Source organism: Vipera berus (genome assembly GCF_964194415.1).
Source record: "Vipera berus genome assembly, chromosome: 1".
Classification (NCBI taxonomy): domain Eukaryota; kingdom Metazoa; phylum Chordata; class Lepidosauria; order Squamata; family Viperidae; genus Vipera; species Vipera berus.
Window position 1 is genome coordinate 236128539 of NC_138202.1, and position 12907 is coordinate 236141445.

The following is a 12907-nucleotide window of genomic DNA, read 5'->3' on the forward strand; positions in this document are numbered from 1 at the left end:
AAACTTCAGTGCAGCCATTTCTTCCCTTGCAGACTTCCTATGCTCGTCACAGAATTCTGGGAGTTGAATCCTACCACTTGTCCAAGATAAGATGTTTTTAGGAGGAAAATTTCAGGAGGAGAAAAACAACTCATATTTATAAAACTGATGGGGGAAAAATTGAAAATAAAACCTCTTGCCATCAGGGAGAACGAAAGAAGCTGATTTATGTATTGTCCAGTTAACTCAGTATTGTCTGTCCTGCTGGTCCATGACTGTCCAGTATCTCAGGCTAAGAGGGGCATCTGAGTGTTTTAAACTGGATATATTGTAGTATGATTAAGCTTAGGAAACTGGAAACCACCTGAAAACCATGAAATCTAGATGCCACCTATGCATTCGATTAAGATTATGGCAGAGTACCAAAGTCACAATTAGTGCCCATTGTCATTATATATATAATTGACACTGCCCTTTGACCTCCATATTTGGAACCAAGAAACAAGGACTACCAAATGTGGCCATCACAACTAAAACACCTCTATACCACTCAATACTATATGTGCTATACAGTTCAACGTGGGCTATTTTCAAGTCAGATACATCTCTGAACATCTCCCTAAATTTTTAAGTACTTTTCATTGGAAAAGGCAGTACCTCAGAAACTCTGCCAATATAGAATCCATAGAGGAATCTGGTAAGAAAATACAGTATCTCTGAAATAATGACCCAACAGGGTATTGGTTGTCTAGTTATTAATAATTAGTTTCAGGGAATTAAGGAGCAGAAAAGTGTCATTAATACAGAAGGGAAAATAAGATTCCTAAACACTACTGCCAATCATATTTTGGCTACATGTCATAATATTCATTTCTTCTTATACATCCAAAAACAATTCAATAGAAAAATAATATTCTGGATTATTTTAATCACTCATTGTCCTTTACTTTAGAGATAGTCATTGACTTACAGTACATGCACAATTGAAACTGGAATTGTTAAGTGACTCATCATGTGAGCAGACCTTATTTTATGACTATTTTTACTGTGGTTGTTAAATGAATCCAGCTTCCCCCATGGATTTTGTTTGTCAAAAGCCAGCTGGGATAGTTGCACAACTGCAAGGGTGGTCCAATGGTCATAACTTCTAAGACACAATATGTTTCACCTTTTTAGCACAATTATAACTTTGACCCATCATTAAAATAATGGTTGAGGTTGATCTGTATTTCTATCATATGGCATTCAAAGGAACAGAATCCTCAGCCAAAGCAATTGGAGAGATTCGACTTGCCCTTTATAATATTTTAGGGTAAAATATTGTTTGGCAATTATTGAATGATCATTGAGTATTTGTGATGAAGTTCATTGCTTCACATGTTTTTCATTCCTGCAGAGCAGAGGAACAGAGGGGGACTTTTTGGAAGAGAAGCTCACAGTTAAGTAATAAAATGCTACATTCAGAATGGAGAGTCAAAAGTGCACCTGTTCTGCTCTATTCCTTCATTGCTACAGTCTTACTATGATTAAACATTTGCAAGTCCGATTAGCAGTGAGAATCTTTGTACATAAAAGTTAAATTAAGCATTGCTATTTGGCTAAACCCCTTCATGGATTACTACCTTGTCGTGGCAAAGGGGCTTGCATAATTCAATGAAGCTATGCCGTGCAGGGCCACCCAAGACAGATAGGTCATAGCAGAGAGTTCTGACACAAAGTGATCCACTGGAGAAGGAAATGGCAACCCACTCCAGTATCTTTGCCATGAAAACCCCATGGACAGTACCAAAAGGCAAAAAGATATGACGCTGGAAGATGAGCCCCTCAGGTCGGAAGGTGCCCAATAAGCTACTGGGGAAGAGCAGAGGGCTAGTACTAGTAGCGCCAGAAAGAATGAAGTGACTGGGCCAAAGCTGAAAGGACGCTTAGCTGTGGATGTATCTGGTGGTGAAAGGAAAGTCCGATGCTGTAAAGATTTTTTCTCCATAGGAACCTGGAATGTAAGATCCATGAATCAAGGAAAGCTGGACATGGCCAAACAAGAGATGACAAGACTGAACGTTGACATCTTAGGAATCAGCAAACTAAAATAGACAGGAATGGGTGAATTTAATTCAGATGACCATCAGGTATACTACTGTGGGCAAGAATCCCTCAGAAGAAATGGAGTAGCCTTCATTGTCAATAAAAGAGTAGGAAAAGCAATACTGGGATACAATCCCAAAAATTACAGATTGATCTCAGTTTGAATCCAAGGCAAACCATTCAATATCACAGTAGTACAAGTCTGCCCCAACCACCAGTGCTGAAGAGGATGAAATTGACTGGTTCTATAAAGACCTACAGCACCTTATAGAACTAACACCAAAAAATGATGCCCTTATCATCATTTGGAATGGAATGCTAAAGTAGGAAGCCAAAAGATAACTGGAATAACAGGCAAGTTTGGCCTTGGAGTACAAAATGAAGCAGGGCACAGGCTGATAGAATTTTGTCAAGAGAATATGATGGTCATAGCAAACACTCTTTTCCAACAACCCAAGAGACGGCTCTACACATGGGCATCACCAGACGGTCAACACAGAAATCAGATTGACTATGTGCTCTGCAGCCAAAGATGGAGAAGCTCTATACAGTCAGTAAAAACAAGACCAGGAGCTGACTGTGGCTCAGACCATGAGCTTCTTGTTGCAAAATTTAGGCTTAAACTGAAGAAAGTAGGGGAAAGCACTAGGCCACTCAGGTATGAACTAAATCATATCCCTGATGAATATACAGTAGAGGTGGCAAATAGATTTAAGAAATTAGAGCTGACAAACAGAGTGCCTGAAGAACTATGGTTTGCAACACTGTACAAGAGATAGCAACTAAAACCATCCCAAAGAAAAAGAAATGCAAGAAAGCAAAATGGCTGTCTGAGGAAGCTTTGCAAATAGCTGAGGAAAGGAGGGAAGCGAAAGGCAAGGGAGAAAAAGAAAGATACACCCAACTGAATGCAGAATTCCATAGAATAGCTAGAAGAGATAAGAATGCCTTCTTAAATGAACAGAGCAAAGAAATAGAAGAAAACATTAGAATAGGGAGGACCAGAGATCTCTTCAAGAAAATTGGAGAGATGAAGGGAACTTTTCATGCAAAGTGGGCATGATAAAGGACCAAAATGGCAGAGACCTAACAGAGGCAGAAGAGATTAATAAGAGGTGGAAAAATTACACAGAAGAACTATACAAGAACGAGCTTAACATCCCTGATAACCACAATGAGGTAGTTACTGACCTCGATCCAGACATCCTAGAATGTGAAGTGAAGTGGGCCTTAGGAAAGCTGAGCAACAACAAAGCTAGTGGAGGTGACAGTATTCCAACTGAGCTATTCAAAATCTTAAAAGATGATGCAGTAAAAGTGGTACACTCAATTTGCCAGCAAATTTGGAAAACTCAACAGTGCCCACAAGATTGGAAAAGATCAGTTTACATTCCAATTCCAAAGAAAGGCAGTGCCAAAGAATGTTCAAACTATCGCACCATTGCACTCATTTCACATGCTAGTAAAGTTATGCTTAAAATCCTACAAGCTAGACTCCAGCAGTATGTGGATCAAGAACTACCAGAAGTACAGGCAGGATTTCAAAGAGGCAGAGGAACTAGAGATCAAATTGCCAACATAACGCTGGATCATGGAGAAAGCTAGGGAGTTCCAGAAAAACATCTACTTCTGCTTCATTGACTATGCTAAAGCCTTTGATTGTGTGGATCACAACAAACTGTGGCAAGTTCTTAAAGAGAAACCAGACCATCTTATTTGTCTCTTGAGAAACCTATATGTGGGTCAAGAAGCAACAGTGAGAACTGGACACGGAACCACTGATTGGTTCAAAATTGGGAAAGGAGTCCAGCAAGGCTGTATACTGTCGCCCTGCCTGTTTTAACTTATATGCAGAGCACATCATGAGAAAGGCAGGGCTAGATGAATCAAAAGTTGGAATTAAGATTGCCGGGAGAAATATCAACAACCTAAGATATGCAGATGATACCACTCTAATTTAATTTTAATTAATTTTATTAGATTTATATACCGCCCTTACCCGAAGGACTCAGTATCTCTGATGGCAGTATCTCTAATGGCAGAAAGTGAAGAGGAACTAAAGAGCCTCTTGTTGTGGGTGAAGAAGGAGAGTGCAAAAATTGCCTTGAAACAACATTAAGAAAACCAAGATCATGGCATCCACCCCTCTCAATTCCTGGCAAATAGATGGGGGAAAAATGGAGGTAAAAGATGCTTGCTCCTGGGGAGGAAAGCAATGGCAAATCTAGACAGCACACTAAAAAGCAGAGACATCACCCTGCCAACAAAAGTGCGTATAGTCAAGCCTATGGTCTTCCCAGTTATAATGTATGGCTGTGAAAGTTGGACCATAAGGCTGAGCGCCAAAGAATTGAGGCCTTTGAACTATGGTGCTGGAGAAGAGTCCTGTGAGTCCCTTGGACTGCAAGGCGATCAAACCATTCAGTCCTAGAGGAGATCAACACTGACTGCTCTTTAGAAGGCCAGATCCTGAAGTTGAAACTCAAATACTTTGGCCACCTAATGAGAAGGAAGGACTCACTGGAGAAGAGCCTAATGATGGGAAAGATTGAGGGCAAGAGAAGAAGGGGACAACAGAGAATGAGGTGGCTGGATGGAGTCACTGAAGCAGTAGGGGTGAGCCTAAATGGACGCCAGAAGATGGTAGAGGACAGGAAGGCCTGGAGGAACGTTGTCCATGGGGTTGTGATGGGTTGGACACCACTTTGCAACTAACAACATTTGGCTAAAACGTCCTGTCAGTTTTAAAATAGTAAAATAGTAAAAAATGGTCATAACCTGAAAGAAAGAAAGAAAGAAAGAAAGAAAGAAAGAAAGAAAGAAAGAAAGAAAGAAAGAAAGAAAGAAAGAAAGAAAGAAAGAAAGAAATGCAACCAGTCCTACATTGTAATAATTGTGCCAGAGACAGATGTAGATTCAAGAAGACTAGGATATAAATATTCATTCATTTTTGACGTGAATATTTTATTCCAAGGGCTCAGATAAAGTGCTTAAAACATTTCAAATTTTTAAACAGAAAACAGAAGATGATATCTGAGTACTACAGAAATGGTAAAAACTATAAACATAAAGAAATTACTGTGAATTTCTACTCAAAAATTGCACGTTTATGATAGTTCTGTGGGATTGTCAAAGTGCAGAATGGAGACAGGATGGTGATGATGAGAAGGACAATAATGATAATCATTCATATTCCTGCTTCTAAGCTAAATTGAGTTACAATAGCCCTTATGCATTTTTTTTCTTTTTGTAACTCTTCATGGTTTATCAAACACGCCTTGGCTTGGCGTTTTAGTATCTTAGGAGAAGTAATTTACATGATCTTGATTAAATTTTACCCTGGCAAGACTTGATATATTGAATTTCTCCAATTTGTTCCAAATGCATTGTGTTCCGCTCCTACCCTACATGGGATCTCTCATCATTGCTAGCTTTTTATCACTTTATTTTTGGATCCATGCAATTCTTCTCTTCACCCTCCATGTTGTTAATGAATCAGTGATCCTTGATATTCTTTTCAGAAGTCCATTTGACATTTCTCAACTAGTCAGTGAACAATACATAATTATACTGTTTAATTTTAATCCCATTTTGTATCAATTTGACAGCAGCTCCATCAAATTTGAATATTATTAACTTTCCCAGAACTGCTGTATTCAATATTAAATGCATTACAAACCTTTATGCTATACCATCTTATCAAAGAACAAAGTATTAACTGAGCCTTGTATAATTAATCATGCAGAAAATTATTTTGGCAGTTATCCTTATTTCTATAAATACTTGTGAACTGATAGTTTATTAATGCTGAAATAAGCAAACCATGTAGTTTAAATCAGCATGATTCTCTTAGATGTATTATAATTGAATACATCACTAGTAGTCCTTGGGTTATGCCCACTCATTCAGCAACTGTTTAAAATTACATCAGTGCCTAACAAAGGTGACTTACAACCAGCCCTCGCAGTTCCAGCCATCACAGCATCGCTGCAGTTATATGACACTCACTGCTTGGCTTGCAATTATTGTGTTGCTGCAAACTGTGGTCATCAGGTAATCACAATTTCCAATGTTCTCTGCCAGCTTCCCACAAGTACAGGTAGTGCTTGACTTACAATCACAACTGAGACTGGAACTTCCATTGCTAGACAAGCGGCTGATAAGTGAGGTGCATCCAATTTAATGAACTTTTTTTGTCACAGTTGTTAAGTGAATCATACCAATTGTTAAGTGAATCACATGGTCATTAAGTGAACCTGGCTTCCCCCATTGCCTATGCTTGTCGGAAGCCAGCTAGGAAGGACACAAATGGAGATTCTTGTGACCCTGGGATACTGCAACTGTCATACATACAAGGCAGTTACCAAGTGCCCAATTTTGATCATGTGACTGTGATGTTGTGATGGTCGTAAGTGTGAGGACAGGATGTAAGTCACTTTTTACAGCACTATTGTAACTTTGAACAGTTGCTAAATGAAGTCAAGGATTACCTGTAAAGTCAAAGGGGAAAATTGCAGGAAGCCAGAAACCACTGTTGCTCCTTTTTTGGCCACCCATGTTCGGTAATGCTTTCCCACAAAACTCCCCACAATACTCACACACCTGCCTGTGCTTTGTAGCTCTTGCCTGCACTCCTGTCAGCCTGCTTGCCTGGTACTCCCACGACTTTCCATTTAATGACCTGCATGGCCGTGAGATAACGGCCTTTGGGACTGGCAGGATCACCACTGCTAAGCAACGTGGTCACGTGACATTGTAATTTACGACTGCTTTGTTTAGAGATGGAAATTCTGCCCTCAGTTGCCGTCATAACCCAAGGACTATTTGTAGCTTAGCAATTGTTCAAGAATTCACATGGTTTTATAATCACTATGAGGAACCTAGGGCAATTTTAAACAATTGTGAGAATTGTCACACACAGAGACACAGATACACACAAAGAGAATACCACTGACTATATTACTTGTACAATTACATTCATTCTTGTTTTAAGTTTTATCTTTAAGTAATGGTTTGGTTAATTTAAATACATTAATCTTTGTATATTAATTAGCATTAGTGACAAGTAAATCTAACTGCTAACACAAAACAATGCAACTTCATTTACAGTACAAACGTGTGCACGTAATATACACAAATGCATATAAGCAAGAATAAAAACCTGAGAATAATTCAAGGTGCCAGTTTTGTGCCAATTGTGCTGCCCTCTTTACCAATGCCTCTTTTACCTCGGTAATGGGTGGTTCCATTCTTACTGTTTAATGAGGGAAAAGTAAGAAAAGCAATTGGTGAATTCCCAACTTCCTTTCTCTCCCACATACTAATAAAAAAAGCAACCAGTTGCTCTGCTTAATCTAGTATGGCAGAGATGGGTATAGATGGTTTAGCTGTCAAAGTGGGGAAAAACCAGGTTCCAGTATAAAGATGAACCATATCTTAATGTGTATATACTCCATGCAGCAGGCAATATGGCATAGAAGCAATAATGTATTGATGGTGATTATGATGATAATGATACACACCTTGACATTGACAAATTCACTATCAGTCAAGTGCAAAAGGCAGCTTTATTTGGAACAGCTTACATCCTGCCACAATTACCTTTAATACCATGAAATAACATCTGCCTATGGGAAAGACTTGATAGGTAGATAAAAATGCCAAATCCAATCTGAACATCTGGCTGGCCGTGCAATGAAGTTTTAAGATAAAATGATATTCTTCTCCCAAGTAGTAAAACCTTTGTAAAGTATATCCAACTAAAACCCCTTGCTCATAGAATACTTTCTGTAATTCTGTGACAGAATCAAGAACCAGCCACTGGCAGAAGCCTCCTTTTTTTCTTCTTTAAATCCATCTCTGCTGCAAAGGTGTGGCACTGAAAAGTGCTAAACCTATGGCTAATAAAGAAGGTTTAGTGCTATTTCAAAATAGTGTGAAACCCACATAGGTAAGATGCCACATACAACTTGACAAGTACTCCTGAGTTATGCAGCAAATGCCTCTGCAGAAATCAGCTTTCTGGTCTCTCCTGCTCCTCAGGCTCAATGGCCATGGAGGGTAGTGACCTGTGAACCAGGGGGGAAAGGGGGCACCTTGGTAGCTGTAGAGGAGTGCAGAGATAATCTAGTCCAGGGGTAGGCAACCTTGGCTCTTTTATGACTCGTGGACTTCAACTCCCAGAATTCTGGAGCCAGCATGGCTGGCTCAGGAATTCTGGGAGTTGAAGTCCACGAGTCATAAAAGAGCCAAGGTTGCCTACCCCTGATCTAGTCAAAAGAATTCAAGTCTTTAAGGGAACATACTGCAAATGACAGCTCCATCCTGAGAAAGAGCAAATGTGAGAAAGAAACTCAGAATTATCACCTTGATCCTGTTTGGTATTAGAGGAGCAGGACAAATTGGCAGGCTTTTGAGATTTGGTTGCTATACTTTATAACAATAGAGTTCCGGTGAAGGTAAAGGTTTCTCCTGTCCACTTGTGTCTGACTCTACAGGGCGATGCTCATCTGTGTTTGTTAGCTGAGAGAGCCAGCATTGTCCAAAGATGTCACGTGGCTAGCATGACGATATGCCAAGGCACACAAAATGCTGTCACCTTCCCATCAAAGTGGTACTTATTTATCTACTCACATTTGCACAGTTTCGAACTGCTAGGTTGGCAAGAGCTGGGGCAAATAACAGGGGCTCACCCCTTCACTCAGCACTCAGGTCTTAAACCCAGACGGTCAGCTTTGTGGCTGAATCTCAGCATCTTTAACCGCTGAACCATCGTGCCCCATGGAGAATTTCGGTAGTCCATGCACTGCCTGTTCCCTGACCTGGCCTGCCTCAAGGGCTGACAAATATAACTAGGCAGATCCCAATTCCAATTCATATTATAGATGAAGCATGCTAGATTGTCTCGACAACAAAAATCGCATACGACAATTATAAAAACTGTATTTTATAATTGGTACGGCTGAAAACTTTAATCTGACTCAGTTGTGGGCTAGAGATGAGAAAATGACAATTTAATATGACAATGTCATATTAAAACATTGAATTCATGCAATGGTTTGGGTGGCAACTGGGGGAACCTGAAGACAAGCATGAATGGGATTCCAACAGCCTGAGCCCAGCCATCAAAAAGGATATGTCAAGATCAAGATTAAATTTATTTTGTTTTCTATTTCTTAAAAACAAAGACTGGAACCAGACAACCTCAGTATACCATATTTATCCAAAAGGAAAATGAAGTGGGGTTTTTTCTTCAAAAAATTATTTGGGGGGAAAAATGGTAATTTTATCTTAGAACTGAACAAAAAAAAGGACAAGAACACAACTGCTGAAAATTTAGGAATTAGTACAGGGTGCAAATGGTTGCAGATACCGCAAAACCTGAATACTTAGATAGTATTCCTGCCCCCAACAATAAGCCACATTCCTTACAAGGACATTCCATGGAGTCACCTTAGCCATCGTCTTTTCTTTCTACTTTCCATTCTTCCAATACAGCCACTCTGTCCAATATATTTGTTTGCAGCACATGCCCAGTGTATACGTGTTTCTACTTGCTGATCATTATTTCAAGGGAGCAGTCAGCCAGTTTTATTTGGTCCAGGGCTGATTCTTCTTGCAATCCATGGTAGTCTCAGTCAGTGTCTCAAATTCATAATCCAAAGACATCTACTATCTTCTTTCTTTCATTCTTTTTCAATCTCCATCTTTTACAACCAGATGGTACCACTGGAAAGATCAGTGCTATAAGCATTGTGTGTCACCAATTAAACATTTGTATCATCTATTATCTTGTCTGTGGTTGCATTCCTCTTCAAGGAATTATTTCTCTTTACTTTTCTAGCACACTGTCTTTTTTTAATATTCTTGACTCAACAAAAATAAAATTTGTCTAACATCTTCATTTCCTCACTGTCATCTGTGAATTGGCTAAGCTTGCTGACTGACATTACATTTTCACCTTAATTTTTAATGTCTCAGTGTTTCACTTTTCATTCTTTTCACAATGAGCTCTTCTAATTCTTCTTTATTTTCAACTAACAAGGTGATGTCATCTGTGTATTGCCAATAATTAGATTTTTGATCTCTAATTTTGATCCAAGTTGTCACCTCTTCTAAACTTGTGATTATGTTTACTGTAAGGCAGACATGTCAAACACAAGGCCCGGGGGCCAGATCCGGCCTGCGAAGTGGTTTCATGCGGCCCGCAAAGCCATCCTGGAAACAGTGTGGGAACGGCCCCCACTGCCTTGGCCCTGGCCCAGAGACCCTCCTTCTGCCAGAGACCCTCAGATCTGTCCCACTCCTGCCCAGGCCCCCATAGGCACCCTTGATGCGAACGATGTAGAGCTGGCCATGCCCACCCAGTAGGCCATACGTACTCTAGCCACGCCCACCCTGGCTATACCCACCAGCCCCCTGAGGGCAACCGCAATGCTGATGCGGCCCTCAATGAAATTGAGTTTGACACCCATGCTGTAAGGTCATCCAATGTGGAAACAACATACATCCTTCTTTGTTTTAAACCACTTATTTTTTAAAAAACCCGTTCTTATAGTAGTTTATCATTTTTTGTGAGTGATATTCCACGTTTTGGTTTAATATAACAATAGGGCTCTGCACACTGATTACATATATTCCCCCATACCCCTAATTTAACCCAAGTATTTGACATTAGTAAGTTCCAGTCTATTCCACAATCTGCCCCTGGAAGTACCTTGGCCGAATGAATTGAATCTCTCCATTTGTTTCTTTTATATATCCATTTTGATTCTAATGTTGTCCTTACTGCCTGCATTGTTGCATTGGCTCTATCCAAATGTTTATGTGACATGTTTGCCTTTAATTAACTATTATAATACAGCATCCTTCCTTGATGCTGTATTTAGTATCTCTTGCAATTGTGTACTGGGTTATAACACATATTAGAAAGCCAGCTTTGTGTAGCATTTAAGGCAAACTGTAGAGCTAGAAACCAGGAGATCATGAATTCTAATCCTGCCTTAAACACAAAGCCAATTGAGTGATCTTGAGCCACTCATTCTCTCAGCCCTAGGAAAGTGGTAATGGTAAACCACTTCTGAAAAACCTTGCCAAGAAAAGCGCAGAGACTAGTCCCTGCAGTTATTCAGAGTAAAAACAACACTTGACTCAAAGGAACCCATTTTTTTTAGAAAACGACATACAATACTTGACAATGTATTATTGCCTTCCTACTCCTTCATACGGATATAATTTTTATCATACAATCATCCATTTCTTACCACTGTGTGTGCACCCTTGCTTATTTCTTTATTTACTTGTGTTTCTATAGCAATGGATTCAACAAAAATGACTAGTGGTATTGGTGGTTCACAACATAAAGGCCAATAAAAACACAAGCATCACTAAAATAATGGCCATTTATTTTCCAAAAACTTCTGGGACATCTGTTTCTTTAACAGATTCCACAAGGCCAACAGTAGGTAACCAAATGTAACTCAAAGGTCTTATTTCATTCACAGTCAGTCTGAATTTACAAAAGCTTCTTAATAACTTTTCAAATTGTTCCTAAGCATCAGAAACCAGATATTCCTTCTCAGATTTAATTTTATTCTTTAGCACTTAAGGAACTGGTAATTTATGCAAACAATATCTAGTAACTGAACAGATCAAGCGAAAGGATTGTAATTGTATTGTAATATTTTAATTTTTTTATTGCCTCCAGCAAGGCAAATATCTGCCTGGAGACTGCCTTCCTTCCTTCCTTCCTTCCTTCCTTCCTTCCTTCCTTCCTTCCTTCCTTCCTTCCTTCCTTCCTTTCCAGATTCATGTCTGCCAGAAGAGACTTGCAAGGTTGGTACCTAGATAGTTCTACCTACAGAAAAAAAAGATATCCAAATTATCCTATTTTTCTTGGTATGTCCTCCCAGAGAACACAACGCTGCATCCTTAGTCCTGAATTGTTCCTTTCTCTAAGGTTTCATCTACACAGGAGAACAGAAGATAGAGAAGCCAAAACAAGGATAGATATTTACTAAATTGTACAAAGAGAATAGAGATTAAGCTCTGACTGTGATCTCATTGCTCTGCATTTACAAAATATTTCAAGCCCTGTCTGTCTAGGTAAAATTCTTGCAGATTTCCATCAAGGTCATCTTTTCTACTCTCTAGGTTGCGTATGGACTCTAGGCAACACGAGCAGTAGTGAAGCTGGTATTCGTAGCTGATTTGAGGATTTCTTAGTGCAGAGTCTGCCACCATCATCATGCCAGGTAAATGTTATCTGCTTTCTGTGTTTTAACAGGCATTTCAGCACCTGCTTACTAAATAGTTTGACATATGGTGACTTCATGGGCATGCCCATGAAAGCAGGGTAGGGTCTTGGGATTTGATGATAGTCTCCCATTCAAATATCAATATAGTCCTATCTTGCTCAATTTCTTAAAATGCCATTTTTGACTTGTCGGCTATTTTGAACCCAAGAGCATCATCAAGATGCTGAATTTCTGCATTCTTCCTAAAGTGCCATTTCCCTTGTTCTATGGATGACTATGCTCGAGAAGAAAAATCTGCATATTGGAACAGACTCAAAACAAAAAAAAAACGAAACAAACCCCCTACCAGTTTTTCTGTAATGAATTGTTATTGCTACTGAAGGAATAGCGGGCAGTTACAGCGGGCCATTCATTAAAAGGCAATATTTGGAAGCCGTGCAGAGCTCAAGCTGTCCCTCCCCGGAATTTTAACAGCTTGAAGGTTAACGACAAACTCTTTCTTTTCCAAGAACGAAGATGCACCTGTTGATTTCCCACCCACCGAGTTAAGAGGTAAACGCGGGGAAGAGCCCTGCCAATAAAAGCGC